Genomic DNA, 18,440 nt, shown 5'->3' with positions numbered 1-18,440 from the left:
GACGCGTTGACGTTAAATAGGGCACTGTCCAAATCCGTTGAGAGGACACCATATGAACTGTGGTTTGGCAAGAAACATGAGCTGTCACTTCTTAAAAGTTTGGGGAAGCGGTGCTTATGTCAAAAGGTTTCAGCCTGATAAGCTCGAACCCAAAGCGGAGAAGTGTGTCTTCATAGGATACCCTAAGGAAACCATTGGGTACACCTTCTACCACAGATCGAAAGGCAAGATCTTTGTTGCTAAGAATGGATCCTTTCTAGAGAAGGAGTTTCTCTCGAAAGAAGTGAGTGGGAGGAAAGTAGAACTTGATGAGGTAATTGTACCTTCTCTCGAATTGGAAAGTAGCACATTGGAGAAAACTGTTCTCGTGATGCCTACACCACCTAGAGAGGAAGCAAATGATAATTATCATGAAACTTCAGATCAAGTTACTACTGAATCTCGTAGGTCAACCAGAGCACGATCTGCACCAGAGTGGTATGGTAATCCTGTCCTGGAAGTCATGTTACTAGACCATGGAGAACCTACAAACTATGAAGAAGCTTTGATGAGCCCAGATTCCGAGAGATGGCTTGAGGCCATGAAATCTGAGATAGGATCCATGTATGAGAACAAAGTGTGGACTTTGGTGGACTTGCCCGATGATCAGCAAGCCATAGAGAATAAATGGATCTTCAAGAAGAAGACTTACATCGATGGTAGTGTTACTGTCTAGAAAGCTCGACTTGCCGCAAAAAGTTTTCGACAAGTTCAAGGGGTTGACTACGATGAGACTTTCTCACCCGTAGCGATGCTTAAGTCCGTCCAAATCATGTTAGCAGTTGCCGCATTTTATGATTATGAAATCTAGCAAATGGACGTCAAAACTACATTCCTTAATGGATTTATTAAAGAAGAGTCGTATATGATGCAACCAGAAGGTTTTGTCGATCCTAAAGGTGCTAACAAAGTATGCAAGCTCTAGCGATCCATCTATGGACTGGTGCAAGCATCTCAGAGTTGGAATATACGCTTTGATGAGGTGATCAAAGCATATGGTTTTATACAGACATTCGATGAAGCCTGTATTTACAAGAAAGTGAGTGGGAGCTCTGTAGCATTTCTAATATTATATGTAGATGACATATTGTTGATTAGAAATGATATATAATTTCTAGATAGCATAAAAGGATACTTGAATAAGAGTTTTTCAATGAAATACCTCAGTGAATCTGCTTATATATTGGGCATCAAGATCTATAGAGATAGATCGAGATGCTTAATAGGACTTTCAAAAAGCACATACCTTGCCAAAGTTTTGAAGAATTTCAAAATGGACCGGTCAAAGAAAGGGTTCTTGAATGTATTACAAGGTGTGAAGTTGACTAATACTCAAAGCCCGACCACGGCAGAAGATAGAGAGAGAATGAAAGTCATTCCCCTATGCCTCAGCCATAGGTTCTATACGATATGCCATGCTATACCACACCTAATGTGTGTCTTGCCACTTATCTAGCAAAGAGGGTACAAGAGTGATCAAGGAGTGGACCACTGGACAGCGGTCAAAATTATCCTTAGGTGCCTTAAAGAGGACTAAGGAAATGCTTCTCGGTTATGGAGGTGATAAAGAGTTCGTCCTAAAGAGTTACATCGATGCAAGCTTTGACACTAATCTAGATGACTCTAAGTCTCAATCTGGATACATATTGAATGTGTGAGCAATTAGCTAGACTATCTCCATGCAGAGCACTGTAGACATATAAATTTGCAAAATACATATGGATCTGAATGTGACATACCTGTTGACTAAACTTCTCTCACAAGCAAAACATGATCACACCTTATTACTCTTTGGGTGTTAATCACATGGCGATGTTGAAAGTACATGTAGTCCCCATGTCTGGTTTTGGTAATTAAATGACAATCCTAATGGACTAATGCTTGCACTGAGATATACATTTGAAGGAAAGTTCCATTTGCAATGCATGAAGAATATTGGATGAATTGGTGGATGAAATCCATCAACATCTATATATGCATTGAGACTTGATAATGAATGACAATTCCTATGAAGAAACAATGACATCAAGTTATATAGGAAGGTGTGTTCCATGGGTGATGCAAGAAGGATATTGAATGGATTCGGAATGAATGCCATATACATGTAGTTGTGCATCAAGATTAATCATGGAGCAAAGATTAAGGTTGACCAAGATGAAGATCGAAGATTGAATTCAAAGATGGTCAACACACAAGCGCAAATCATGTGCCACGTGAGATCTTGTGGTATGGTAAGAATTTGTCAATTGCGCTTTGTGTACTAACCCATACTATGTGTTGCCTATGTTTTTGAGAGGAGATTCTCATGGGCTCGCATCGAGAGAGAGATTTCAAGTGTCTATGAGAGGATGACATCAAGTGTTGATGATCATGGTTGACAAGGGCAAGTTCAAGATAACTATCCCGAAGGATTACATGCTTGAAGCTTGTGGATGATCACATGATGGACACATGAAGATAAATACAAAGCAAAGCTTCCCACATTGTGTATGGGGGAGATACTTGAAGACTTCACCAATGTCTTGCCATTCAACTTGATCCAAGAAGAAACTTCAACTTCAAGCTCAAGTGAAAGGCTCGAGTCAAAGGTATTAGTTCCTTCGACGTTAGTGTTGTGGAGTGATGAACACCGAAGGAACACATACACTCAAGAATGGATTCTTGATAGCTATGTAGTGTAGACCTTTTATGATTCTTGAGTTATAGGGATCCCGCACTATTAAGAGGGGATCAAAGGGGTTCGTGATAGATTTGCTCAAGTCAACATCTTCTCTACACAATTCCACTCATATCCTATATACCAAAGAAAATCCAAAGCCAAATAGGTTACCCAAATACATGATAAAACCTTTGCATATTTTGCATCCTCCATTTTGGTTCATCTTGGGTGGTTCTCTATGTGAGGACCTGGGTTTTTTTCATAGCTTCAAAACGAGCCCAAGATCATCAAAATCGGAGTCCGGATGTAAAAGTTGTGCCTGTTTCAGTTTCTAGGCTGCAGCAGTTTGGTTTGGCCGGATCATCCGGGTCCTCTCCCATATCATCCGGGCTTTGCCCGGATCATCCGGGTTCCTGCCCGGATCATCCGGGTTATTCGTAAAATTCATCACAGAAGCTTATTCCGCTAGCCGGATCATCCGGCTACCCACCCGGATCATCCGGGAATTGCCCGGATCATCCGGCTATGTCCCCGGACATCCGGGTATCTACTTCACCACATTGTATATTGACCTTCCCGGATCATCCGGGCATTGCCCGGATCATCCGGGTATGCGTCCAGATCATCCGGGCAGGTCAACAACTGCGGGAAACGGCTCTATTTTCTTTGGGGGTATAAATATCCCTCTCCCACTCCGGGGGAGGGTTGAGCACTTCATCCCAAATCGTCCCAAGAACACAAGTGGCTCCCTCTCACTTCTCCTACACCAAATCTTAGATCCCGGAGAGATTAGTGAGTGTTCTTGAGAGTTGTTCCAATCAAAAGATAGATCCTCTCCCTCTCCCTCTTGTGACCAAAGCAATTCGTGATTTGAGCAAGTCTTGAGCATTTCCCCCTTGATCTTGTTACTCTTGGAGGTTGGAGACTCCTAGGCGGTAGGAGTGCTCCGGTGAGGAATCAACTTGTGATTTGTCCCCCGGAAAGTTTGTGAAGGTTTGGAGGCCGCCTCAAGGTCTACCACTAGTGGTTGAGAATCGCCTTCGTGGTGATATCTCAAGGAGAATAGGGTGAGCCTTCGTGGCGTTGGTGTGCCTTCGTGGTAACATCCACCTCTCTAACGGTGACTAGCTTCCCTCCAAGGAAGTGAACATCGGGATACATCCTCGTCTCCGTGTCTTCGGTTAATTCTAACCCTAGCCACTACTTGTGGTTTACTTTGGTCTCTTGACCTTGCATTCACTATATCTTGTTGTCCTCATTATATTGTGTTGGTTACCATATCGTAGAGATTATCTAGGCCAACACTTTATAGTCCGCAATTCATACTTGCTACTATTGTTCTATCGTGTGCTTAGTGTGAATTGCTAGCTTGTAACATTCATTTCCATATCTTGTGACATAACTTGTGTAAGCCTGTATTGCTTACTTGTGGTTGTGTGTATTATTCATTTATATATCTTGTGATATACATTGAGTAAGTTTGTGTAACTTACTTGTGCTTACTCATATCCTCGTTGTTCTCATCTTGTTTATCCTAAGTTGTTGGTGCACTTAGTTAGCCTGGTATATTTAGGATTTGTGCTTGAAAAGTATCCTCTTAGTTTATTTCCGCATTAGGATATAGCCAAATCCGTATAAGATTTTAAAACGCCTATTCACCCCCCCTCTAGGCGACATCGTGGTCCTTTCAATTGGTATCAGAGCTAGGTCTCTCCTTATTAGGCTTAACCGCCTAGAGAGTAACGATGTCGACTAGTGAACTAGTGCACGATGACACATTTTGTTTTAATGGCACAAATTACATTATGTGGAGATTACGCATGCTTTGTCACTTTCGGGCCATGGGTCCAAATGCTTTGCGGATTGTGGTTGTAGGGAATTCAAATCTAAAGGATGGACAATCTCCATCACTTGATGATATGCATCTTGATTGTGAAGCTTTAAGTTTCATTCACCAAGCTATAACCTTCGAGGTGTTCAAGTCAATCTCGTCTTGTTTGTTGGCTCATGATGCTTGGACCAAAATTGAAGATATATATGGTGGGTCCAATCTTCATGAAGACAATATTCTTTTTGGGGAGTTAATGGAGGAGTTCTCCACATTTTTAAATCATGAAGAGCTCTCTATTGCTTCCACCTCCGATTACTTGCATACCCCAACATCTTTCACTTCACCAACATGTGGCATACCACAAGGTAATGACATGGTGAGTGAAGAAATATCCTGTAATGATGGTGTTAAGCTCATTTGTGATGATATGCTTGATCTCCCATGTTGCCATGATAGAAATATCGTGATTCCCTCTAGTTCTATTTGTGAAACTAACCATGTAGAGGAAATCAAGAAAAATGAGGCATGCTTGGTTGATGAAGAACCCTCTTCTCCAAAAGAATCATCATCAACCCCTTGTGTTCACATGTGCCTCATGGCAAGAGGTAATGACGAGGTATCATCTTCTCTTAGTGACAATGATGATAGTTGTAATGAGGAAGATGATGAAGTCTTGACCCAAAATCTCTATGAGATTGGGAAAACTCTTCGTAGAGCTAAAAATAACACTTATAAAAGGTTCCAAGATGTTCTTGCTTGCTTTCAAAAACGTAATGACTTATTTCTTTACGAGCAAGCAAAAAGTGAACAACTTGAACATGAACTTGCTATGGCTCATCAATGTCTTAGTGACTTGAGGTCTTTAAAAGAAGAGATTGAAGTTACGCATTGTAAACTTAAAGAGGATTTTGAGCCCCTTGACCTTGACTACAAGAAGGTCAAAGGAGAGCTCATCAAACTCTCTAAGTCTCATGAGGAACTTCAAGCTACTCATGCGGAGTCCCTAGCTTCTACATGCTCCTCTCATATTGATAATGATGCTTGTGCTACTAACTCTATCTTGTGTGAAGCATCGATATTAAAAGAAAATGTTGACCTAAGGACTCAACTTGATTTGCTAACTAGCAACTATGGGAAATTGGAAGAAAGTTATGAAAAGCTCTCGGGCACTCATGAGGATCTTATAATCTCTCATGATGGGCTAAAGTTAGCTCATGAGGCTATGTGGACCAAGGTAAAATCGTGTGAGTCTCATGTGGATATTAGCACATCTTCTACTCGAAATGCCTTATTGCCATGTGCTAGTCCTTGCAATTCCTCTCTACATGATATTGGTACATCTTGTGATGAATTGCTCACCATGCCTTGTTGCTCTAACAATGAAGTTTCTACTTCCTCTAGTTCTTTTGTTAATACTAACCTTGTAGAGGAAAATAAAGAGCTCAAGGCCCAAGTCACCAGTTTGAAGAAAGACTTGGAAAAATATTGTGATAATATCTTGAGTGTGCAAAAGGACCCTCAAGACAAAATTGGACTTGATTTCATCTCCAACAAGAAGAAGTCCAAGAACAAGAAGAAGGGACGAGATCAAGTCAAGAATTCGGCCAACATTATTTGCTTCAAGTGCAAGAATGTTGGACACCATGTGAGATCTTGTCCATTGAAGAAGAAGGCTTCAAGTGTGAAGCATCAAGGGAAGTGGCCTCAAGTTCAATATCAAGATAATGAAAGGCCTCTTCCCATGCCTAACCAAGATAATGCTCTCCAAGTTGAAAAGGTAAAGAAGAAGAGAAAGGGGAGCACATGTTGCTATATTTGCCGTAAGAAGGGACACATAGCTTCATCTTGTTCCAACGGTAACATATCTAAGCCTCCTATAGTCAATAATCATTATTCGCTAAAGAAGGATATTGTTGGCAATGTGTTTGCCAAGTTTGTGGGTTCCCAGAGAAGTTTGAAAGTGGACAAGACCATTTGGGTTGCCAAGCCTATTGTTACTAACTTCTTAGGACCCAACTTGGTTGGGGACCATCAAGCACAAACTTGATCAATAGGTGTGTGGAGGGCATTGGAGACTTGGCTACTTCATGAAGAAAAACTATTTTCACCATATGTTATGGTTAATGCCAAGTCAAGTGGATTATCATCATATCTATCAATCCAATGCTCCTCTTTGCGGTAACTTGTACTTGCATTGTTTACATTGAAAGTTACTGTGTCCCTTGCATGTTTAGGTTTTGTACCTAGCATGTGCTTTTAGAGTTGTGCTTCCTAGTATGCTTGATTTGTGTTATCTAGCATGTGTAGGTCACAATGCACTTCATATATTTGTGCGTGTGTGGTTTCAAGCCTTTATTGCTTCATTAGTTGAATCTTCATTGGTGTTTTTGAGATATTAATGGATCATCACATTATGGGGGAGTGCTATGATTTACGCATATCACAAACCTTAAATATGTATATATGTAGGATACCACCTAGTATTGTTAGTGCAATATTATCTAGTTACTATGTGGTATGTAAAGTTCATTTGAAACTCAAATCCTCATCCATTAATTATCCTTAGTTGGGTTTCATTTGCCTCTTATGGATAATACATGGATTATCACATTATGGGGGAGTGATATACTTTGTACATATCACTTCTCGTGTGAACATTAACAATAGAGGTTTGCCAGTTTGCCACTTAGAATTTATATTTGAGATTATCTTATATCTCTGTGGCATGCAATGCTTTGTTTGAGTATGGTATTCTTGTGCGGTTTTGCCCATGGTTATCTTAAAAAAATCGTATTTGGAAAATCATTTGAATAGATCCATTCTAATTGTTGCTTTGCATGATGATCTATCTAATTGGAATGTTAATAATATGCTATCCAAGCATTGTGTTTATTTCTAAACTCTCATGTTATGCTTGTGTTAGTATAGATGATCATGTACTTATTTGGTTTCTACACCAAATGTCAAATTGAAACACCATTTTGTTCGAGTTCATCTTATTAGTTTGTATGGAGTTATGGTAGTTTGTTATCTCATTGTTTATAGTGTCCTATATCTACTTGAGTGAGATATTCCCATGAGTATGTGTGCAATGCATATCTTATATGCTCATTGTTTTTTCCTTGGTTCATATGTTGAACTTTGTGTGCTATCATATGTTGATTTGTCACTTTGAGCCATTTTGGACAACATGAATGACTAGTGATGTTATTGGAAGTATTAACGGTTATGTGTTCATTTGTCCAATTTGTATCTCCCTGGATTTTGGGAGGCTTGTGCATGTGTATTTACTATGTGTAAATTCGCATGCCTTGTTTGCTTTATTTGATCCAATATATATATGGTAAATCCATCAAATTCTTAATAGCTAAGATGTGCATGATATTCAAATTCATATCGATATGCACATATTTAAGTGATGATACCCTATGTTTTGTAGTTATGCTAACTACTTTGGACCCAATAAGTTTGGGGACCATATTGTACTTAAATTGTTTTAGGTACATTTGAGAAGCATTGGGTGCTTGGCTTATTCATGAAAGTGGTGGCACTATGAGGAAATTAGAGCCAAGCTCGAACCATTACCTACTACATCATTCCAATGCTATCACGGTAACAAGTATCTACTTCATGCATACACTTCTTGCATTCAACCTTGTGTAGGTTGCATCATGGCATGAATTTCTTGACTCGTTCTTGTCATACTTGTTTCCTTTCTCAAAGAATCGCAACAATGATCTCTTGTTGCTAGTTGTGATGTCTTTGATGATTGTGTGTTTGGAGTTCATTAATATACGATAAGATTACATTAAGCCATGTGCTATACTTTCAAGCAAAGATCTCATTGTTATATTTTCTGTCTCCCGTTTGGATATCTTATTCTTTCCTTTTGTAACTATTTCATGTGTACATCCTTCTTTGTGGATGTATATCATCATGATTGTCATCTACCTAGAATCTTATACACGTGAGCCAAGTTACATCCCTAGTTGATATCCCTATTCTTTCATGTCCACCGTTTCATTCTCTTTTATATCTTTGGTGGCTCCGTGGAAGCATTTGTTGTATGAGTGCGTGTCTTACCTCTTTGCATCTTAGTGCACTCATGTTTGGTGAAGATTGTTGTCCTCGTGCTTGTCTTGACAAGCCTATTATTTCCTATCTTCATCATGGGTTGTCACAAGCTTTGATTTTTAATTTGCTACTAGTGAGCTTGTGAATCCATTTGCTTGATGTGTGTGTGACCTTCTTAATTTCGTGTGTGTGGGAAGGACATGTCTTGCACCTTGTATCTCATTTACTCAAGACTATGTTGATGCTTAATTCTCATCCTTATACTGGTCTTCTCAAGTGCTTTGACGTGACTCACACATATCATTTTGGTTGTGCCTATTCTTAGGTTGCCTCATTTATATGTTGCTCAACCATATGTTTGTTGCAAATGCTAGGCTTCTTTTCTTATCTATGCTTGCTTGCAATTGTTTTGTGTTCCTATTGATTTTGGGGGAGTGATGATCCTATTTTGTGCACTTGTATCCAAATACAAAAATTCTAAATAGTGCACAAATCATGGGGAGCTTCTCTATTTTCCTTAGAACACTCCTCTTCCCAAATCGTAGTATTCATTTATCCTTTTGGCTCATCGGATCTTTTGATTGCTTGCTTCACTTTGTGTTATGCAAATGAGATCAATTTGTGCCATGTGCTTTGTGCCATGTGCCTTGCTATTATGACTAGGCTCAAGTTGTATAATAGTGGATTCACTTGTGGATATCATGTTCTTATCAATTGCAACCTTTCTTTTTGTGTATACGAGTTTCTTTGTGGATACATATCATGATTATTATAGGCCACTTAGAAATTTTTATACATGAAAAAGTTCATATCTTCGTATCTGATTGCATTCTATAGATTTCGAGCTCCTTTAATTGTTCATCATTGAATATGTGCATTTGTTTTCACTCACATTTTGTTATATGCACACATCAAGGAGGAACTCATACTATATTGGTCTGCTAGATGTTTTGTCTTCCATTTTGGCATTTGTTGCCAATGGGGGAGAAGTTTAGAGGGTTTAAGATAAATATCTTTTCTAGTTCTTGTTGTCACTCATGCATATCTACCCTTGTTATATATTCTTATTGCATGGATGAGTCTTGTATATAGAGAAATCTTCTCCTAGTTTATGTCAACCAATATATGCAATGACATTCAAAGTTCATTCACAAATTCATATATTATGGGGGAGTTTGCTCTATATACTATGGGTGTACTATCATCAAATGCTTGTGTAGTGTATTGATGATACTACAACCATCCCAAGTATACAATTTATCTTTGGATAAATTTCATGCTTGTCGAAAAATTCATTATATAAACCCTCTTGTTGAGATTGTCATCAATTACCAAAATGGGGGAGATTGAAAGTACATGTAGTCCCCATGTGTGGTTTTGGTAATTAAATGACAATCCTAATGGACTAATGCTTGCACTGAGATATACATTTGAAGGAAAGTTCCATTTGCAATGCATGAAGAATATTGGATGAATTGGTGGATGAAATCCATCAACATCTATATATGCATTGAGACTTGATAATGAATGACAATTCCTATGAAGAAACAATGACATCAAGTTATATAGGAAGGTTTGTTCCATGGGTGATGCAAGAAGGATATTGAATGGATTCGGAATGAATGCCATATACATGTAGTTGTGCATCAAGATTAATCATGGAGCAAAGATTAAGGTTGACCAAGATGAAGATCGAAGATTGAATTCAAAGATGGTCAACACACAAGCGCAAATCATGTGCCACGTGAGATCTTGTGGTATGGTAAGAATTTGTCAATTGCGCTTTGTGTACTAACCCATACTATGTGTTGCCTATGTTTTTGAGAGGAGATTCTCATGGGCTCGCATCGAGAGAGAGATTTCAAGTGTCTATGAGAGGATGACATCAAGTGTTGATGATCATGGTTGACAAGGGCAAGTTCAAGATAACTATCCCGAAGGATTACATGCTTGAAGCTTGTGGATGATCACATGATGGACACATGAAGATAAATACAAAGCAAAGCTTCCCACATTGTGTATGGGGGAGATACTTGAAGACTTCACCAATGTCTTGCCATTCAACTTGATCCAAGAAGAAACTTCAACTTCAAGCTCAAGTGAAAGGCTCGAGTCAAAGGTATTAGTTCCTTCGACGTTAGTGTTGTGGAGTGATGAACACCGAAGGAACACATACACTCAAGAATGGATTCTTGATAGCTATGTAGTGTAGACCTTTTATGATTCTTGAGTTATAGGGATCCCGCACTATTAAGAGGGGATCAAAGGGGTTCGTGATAGATTTGCTCAAGTCAACATCTTCTCTACACAATTCCACTCATATCCTATATACCAAAGAAAATCCAAAGCCAAATAGGTTACCCAAATACATGATAAAACCTTTGCATATTTTGCATCCTCCATTTTGGTTCATCTTGGGTGGTTCTCTATGTGAGGACCTGGGTTTTTTTCATAGCTTCAAAACGAGCCCAAGATCATCAAAATCGGAGTCCGGATGTAAAAGTTGTGCCTGTTTCAGTTTCTAGGCTGCAGCAGTTTGGTTTGGCCGGATCATCCGGGTCCTCTCCCATATCATCCGGGCTTTGCCCGGATCATCCGGGTTCCTGCCCGGATCATCCGGGTTATTCGTAAAATTCATCACAGAAGCTTATTCCGCTAGCCGGATCATCCGGCTACCCACCCGGATCATCCGGGAATTGCCCGGATCATCCGGCTATGTCCCCGGACATCCGGGTATCTACTTCACCACATTGTATATTGACCTTCCCGGATCATCCGGGCATTGCCCGGATCATCCGGGTATGCGTCCAGATCATCCGGGCAGGTCAACAACTGCGGGAAACGGCTCTATTTTCTTTGGGGGTATAAATATCCCTCTCCCACTCCGGGGGAGGGTTGAGCACTTCATCCCAAATCGTCCCAAGAACACAAGTGGCTCCCTCTCACTTCTCCTACACCAAATCTTAGATCCCGGAGAGATTAGTGAGTGTTCTTGAGAGTTGTTCCAATCAAAAGATAGATCCTCTCCCTCTCCCTCTTGTGACCAAAGCAATTCGTGATTTGAGCAAGTCTTGAGCATTTCCCCCTTGATCTTGTTACTCTTGGAGGTTGGAGACTCCTAGGCGGTAGGAGTGCTCCGGTGAGGAATCAACTTGTGATTTGTCCCCCGGAAAGTTTGTGAAGGTTTGGAGGCCGCCTCAAGGTCTACCACTAGTGGTTGAGAATCGCCTTCGTGGTGATATCTCAAGGAGAATAGGGTGAGCCTTCGTGGCGTTGGTGTGCCTTCGTGGTAACATCCACCTCTCTAACGGTGACTAGCTTCCCTCCAAGGAAGTGAACATCGGGATACATCCTCGTCTCCGTATCTTCGGTTAATTCTAACCCTAGCCACTACTTGTGGTTTACTTTGGTCTCTTGACCTTGCATTCACTATATCTTGTTGTCCTCATTATATTGTGTTGGTTACCATATCGTAGAGATTATCTAGGCCAACACTTTATAGTCCGCAATTCATACTTGCTACTATTGTTCTATCGTGTGCTTAGTGTGAATTGCTAGCTTGTAACATTCATTTCCATATCTTGTGACATTACTTGTGTATGCCTGTATTGCTTACTTGTGGTTGTGTGTATTATTCATTTATATATCTTGTGATATACATTGAGTAAGTTTGTGTAACTTACTTGTGCTTACTCATATCCTCGTTGTTCTCATCTTGTTTATCCTAAGTTGTTGGTGCACTTAGTTAGCCTGGTATATTTAGGATTTGTGCTTGAAAAGTATCCTCTTAGTTTATTTCCGCATTAGGATATAGCCAAATCCGTATAAGATTTTAAAATGCCTATTCACCCCCCCCCCTCTAGGCGACATCGTGGTCCTTTCAGATGTGAACTAGATTATTGACTCTAGTAAACCCTTTGAGTGTTGGTCACATGGCGATGTGAACTATAGGTATTAATCACATGGGGATGTGAACTATGTGTGTTATTCACATGGCGATGTGAACTAGATTACTGACTCTGGTGCAAGTGGGAGACTGAAGGAAATATGGCCTAGAGGCAATAATAAAGTTGTTATTTTATATTTCCTTATTCATGATAAAGGTTTATTACTCATGCTATAATTGTATTGATCGGAAACCTAAATACATGTGTGAATAAATAAACAAATACCATGTCCCTAGTAAGCCTCTACTAGACTAGCTCGTTGATCAAAGATGGTTAAGGTTTCCAAATCATAGACATGTGTTGTCATTTGATAATGGGATCACATCATTAGGAGAATGATGTGATGGACAAGACCCATTCGTTAGCTTAGCATAATGATCGTTTAGTTTTATGTTATTGCTTTCTTCATGTCAAATACATATTCCTTCTACTATGAGATTATGCAACTCCCAAATACCAGAGGAATGCCTTGTGTGCTATCAAACATCACAACGTAACCGGGTGATTATAAATATTCTCTATAGGTATCTCCGAAGGTGTTTGTTGAGTTGGCATATATCAAGATTAGGATTTGTCACTCCGAGTATCTCTGGGCCCTCTTGGTAATACACATCATAAGTTTGCAAGCAAATGACTAAGGAGTTAGTCACAAGGTGATGTATTACGGAACGAGTAAATATACTTTTCGGTAACGAGATTGAGCAGGTATGAAGATACTGACGATCGAATCTCGGGCAAGTAACATACCGATGGACAAAGGGAATTACGTATGTTGTCCTAATGGTTTAGCCGATAAAGATCTTCGTAGAATATGTAGGAGCCAATATGGACATCCAAGTTCCGCTATTGGTTATTTACCGGAGAGGTGTCTCGGTCATGTCTACATAGTTCTCGAACCCGTAGGGTCCGCACGCTTAACGTTCGATGACGATATAATATTGTATGAGTTATGTGATTTGATGACAAAATATTGTTCAGAGTCCCAAATGAGATCACATACATGACGACGAGTCTCAAAATGGTTAAGAGGTAAAGATTGATATATAGGACGATAGTATTCGAACACCAGAAGTGTTTCAGGGGTTACCGGGTACTTATCGGGTCATCGGAAGGGGTTCCGGGCACCCCCGGCAAAATATATGGGCCTTATGGGCCAAGAGGGGAAACACACCAGCCACAAGGGGCTGGTGCGCCCCCATAGCAGGTCGGCCTAAGGAGGGGAAGGAAAGGGGAAGGGAAAGGAAAGTGTGGATTAGGATTCCCACTTCCTTCCCCCCCCCCCCTCTTTCCTTCCCCCTTGGGAAAACATGGCAGGGGGGCGCAGGGCAAGGCAGGGCCCCTAGGGGGCTGGCGGCCAGCCCTAGGGCGCACTCTGGCCTCTCCCCTCCCCTTCCCACCTATATATATGTGGGAGGGGGCGCCTAGCACACAAGAGATTAATTGTTAGCTGTGTGTGGCGCCCCTTCCACCGTTTACACCCCCGGTCATATTTTTGTAGTGCTTAGACAAAGCCCTGCGGAGATCACTTCACCATAACTGTCACCACACCTTCGTGTTGACGGAACTCATGTACTACCTCGACATCTTGCTGGATCAAGAAGGCGAGGGATGTCACCGAGCTAAACGTGTGTAGAACATGGAGGTGTCGTGCGTTTGGTACTTGATCGGTTGAAGCACGAAGAAGTTTGACTACATCAACCGCATTGTGAAACGCTTCCGCTTACGGTCTACGAGGGTACGTGGGCACACTCTCCCCCTCGTTATTATGCATCTCCATGCATAGATCATAGCGTGTGCGTAGAATTTTTTTTTTGTTTTCCATGCAACGATTCCCTACATCTTTCCCAATATATAAAGGGGGTCTTCTTCCCCAAGAAAACCCACCTCTTGCTCCCCCAAACTTCATTATTGCTCAAAGCTCCATTTTCGCTCAATCTCTCTCCTTTGCCAATCAAACTTGTTGTTTTTCTAGGGATTGGTTGAGAGGGCCCCGACCTACACTTCCACCAAGAGAAATTTGATCCCCCCACTAATCCCTTGCAGAGCTTGTTACTCTTGGGTGTTTGAGCACCCTGGATGGTTGAAGTCATCTCGGAGCCATAATCCATTGTGGTGAAGCTTGGTGGTGGTGTTGAGAGCCTCCAGTTCAGTTGTGGAGATTGCCCAACCTTGTTTGTAAATGTTTGGTCGCCGCCTTCAAGGGCACCACTAGTGGAATCACGACATCTTGCATTGTGCGAGGGTGCGAGGAGAATATGGTGGCCCAAGTGGCTTCTTGGGGAGCATTGTGCCTCCACACCGTCCCAACGGAGACATACTTCCCCTCAAAGGGAAGGAATCTCATCGTCTTCAGCGGCTACACTTTTGGTTACTTTTTACCTTTATTTTGTGCAAGCTTTACTTGTGTTGTATCTCTCGCTTGCTTGTGTTGTTGTTGTTGTTACTACCATCATATAGGTTGTTCACCTAGTTGCATATATGTAGACAACCTATTTGTTTCTAAACCTAATTTGTTAAGAAAAGCTAAAAATTGATAGTTGTCTATACAACCCCCCCCCCCCCTAGTCAACCATATCGATCCTTTCACCGTCTGGGCCGGGCGATGTCCGGGCGGCCTGTTTCTTAAATTTCGTTTTAATTTTTATTTTTTGTTTTTGTTTTTTTCTACTTTAAATAATTTGGGACTTCAAAATTTCTAATTTTTTTAAATGAGAATTTTGAGATAATTTTTTTCATAAATCATAAAATGTTGTGGATTCAAAAAATGTTTGCGGTTTTGTATAAAAATGTTTGCTTATTCAAAAAAGTTCAACATTTTGATAAAATTGTTTAGCAAATCAAAAGATGTTCTGGATTTTTTTTAAATAGTTCGTGTATTAGAAATGTTAACAAAATTGAACAATGTTTCACTAATTCAAAAAATGCTCCTGAGTCAAAAATATCCGATTTTTTTTAAAAACTGTTCGTGACTTACGAAATAGTTTATTAAGTCATAAAATGTTCGCTGATTCAAAAATGATCATGCATTTAATATTTTTTCATTAAATCAAAAAATGTTCGCCGATTCAAGAGTTTTTTTAAATGTTCACTAATTTTTAAAATGTTTGCAAATAGTATAAAATGTTCGTGAAATAAAAAATGTTCTTGATTTTAGATTTTTTTTGAAAATTTATAAAAGTGTCCACGAATTCGAAAAACGTTCACGATTTCAAAGATGTGCACGAGTTTAACAAAATGTTCATGATTTCAAAAATTGTTCATGATTTCATGAAATTGAGAGTGATAATGTATCTCGGTGATGCAGGAAAATGTGTTCACAACTATTGGAGATTATGATAAAAAAAAATCCCGTTGCAAGTAAGGGGCCATTTTGCTAGTAATATCTATACATGCAATTAATATCCTGGCTAATATCAAAGTGCATGCACGTACTAAATTTTATATACTAGTGTAAAACAAGTAGCCGTTTCCACTTTAAAATAAAACTCAGGCCGTGCCGAGTCTGCCGACGCGGTTCGAGAACAGGAGCATGACTCGAGGACTCGAGGAGTGACTCATTCTCAATCGGACCGGTTCATCAGGGCAGGGAGTACCCACGTGGCCACGTGTAAGGACGAGCCGTTGCTCCATGATGAGAGAGCCTCTACGTGGATCACGAGCTCACGTCTAACGTGACGCGAGGAACCCCACCAAGCCGCGTCAACCACGGCATTTCTTCTTGCCACGTTCGCCCCGTAGAGATGCTAGCGGACCACAGCCGTCAGCTACGTCTGGAAAGTACTACCAACCAGATCACAAAAGTATCATTATCAATCGATGATCAAGTGAAATAACATGAATATTGCTTCCCGCACACCATATGACGCACCAAAGAGGTTCGTATGACACATTGTCCCTTTTTCTTGGCACATGCTGACATGCTAGCGGAAACTCTATGCATCAGTTCGCAGATAATACTAGCAGAACGCCCGTGCGTTGCTACGGGCTATCCGCAATATCTGTAACATCTGGGTTCAACACAAAAAACCCATCCAATGACGCACCTTCCCTTTTTCTATCGGAACCTCTCATTCTTGACCGATTTTCTGCCGTAGCGAGACATTTCTCGTTTTTTCTCTCACTGGCGCCACTTCCATTAAAAGCATATGACAGCCAACTCATCTTCGCCATGCATTGCAGTAAGGATGAAATTTTCTTGTTTACGATATAATAGAGTGGGTTGAACTAACACATACTATTAACACAAAACAACAAATAACTACAGAAATCTTTCCTAGTCACCAATAAGCTCCACCTCCACCCATATGCTAGAAGGGATAATTGTCGTTCTTCTCTTCTTCATATTTCCCTACGTCTTCTACTCCATGCCTCTTCGCCAATCCGTTTAATTGGCACCAACCAGCACCACGTCAACATTAATGTGTTCATCATCGATGCCTCATCTTCTTCTTTCTCATTCCTCGGCAACTTTAGTTCTCGTTCCTACTTATTTCCTAGAATACTTTTTCTTTCTTTTTGTTTCTCTTATTATTTGGAACACTCTTACTTTCTCCAACACCATGCACCACTTTGGCTTCAGTTCTTTTTCCTTCTTGTTTTTGAAACACTCTTCCTTTTTACTATAGCATGAACCACCTAGCTAGTGTTGTGTCATGTTGTCCTCACCCGCGAACATTTCGGCCACCGTCATCGAGTGGACATCCCGCGGAGCATAGACTTCATCCATCTTGGTGAATGCTAGGTCGCCCATGTCGCGAGCGCATGGTGGCCGGTGTCCATGTTGGCAAGCGGTGCTCGGTGGTTTGCAATGTAACTGAGAGCCCGTTGATTGTTTTTGCCCACAAGCGCTTTCAAAATGATTCACCATGACTAATTGCTTGCTTAATTAATTAGGTACACAAAAAATGAATGACCTACCTATTTCTCTACATGCCTAATTAATTGCCAACCAAATGAATTAATTATCTGACTAATTGGAAATATCCCTACTTCTAATTATCTGTAGGCGTTGGCTAACAAATTAATTAATTGCATTAATAACTCAATTTTTAAATTGATTCAGTGCGAAAAAATTCATATTCAAATGGACCTAATTAATTGCATATGTAATTAACTATCTAGATGATTAATTGCATCAATGGTTTGATTTTCAAATTGGTTTAGTGCTCGATTTCTAAATTATTACCATATAATTATCATATTCGAAATTTTCTGAGTCATGACCTTACCATACCTGGATTGATGAGATTTCTGAGTTTATAGCCTTTGCATACGTGGATTAATTGTGATTGATTACCATAAATACGTTGGGTATTGCCGGCCAGACAAGAGAAGAGGAAAACCGATGGAAGGGGGTGGTGGGAGGTGGTACAAAAAAACCAGACGAAAAATAACCGGTTGCTACGGGCTATAGTGCATATAAGTGAATCAAACAAATGATTAAGTTTGTCGTCAAGGTCGAAGCTCATTTCTCCCAGTCTGGGCTCCCCAAATCCAGACCATATGTGGGGAAGAAATGTGGTTGTCTTATTTTCAACATGTGGGCTCAATACAGAAACCCTGTCCCATGACACACCCTTTCCTTTTCCTAATAGAGCCCTCTCCTTTAAAATTGAGTGATGCCCCCCGCTCTCCGCCCTAATCCCCTCCCCTTGTGTATGTGCTGATCCACCACCAAGGCGTGCACCGAGTCCGTGCGGATTCCTAGTTCTTTCATCTCTATGTTCGATCAGACATTGGATTACAAAGATCCATCGTGAGTTGTAAGAAGCCAATTAGCAAGTTTAAAATGGACCAAAAGTGATTTATTCACATAGTGCTGGATGCCCATGTGTTGCCACATGCTAAAAAAACTATATGTACAACAAGAAATGTGCTAACAAAATGTTTT

Source organism: Triticum aestivum, chromosome 6B, assembly GCF_018294505.1.
Source record: "Triticum aestivum cultivar Chinese Spring chromosome 6B, IWGSC CS RefSeq v2.1, whole genome shotgun sequence".
Lineage (NCBI taxonomy): Eukaryota > Viridiplantae > Streptophyta > Magnoliopsida > Poales > Poaceae > Triticum > Triticum aestivum.
The sequence above is the reverse complement of the archived record's forward strand: the minus strand, read 5'-3'. Positions refer to the sequence as shown.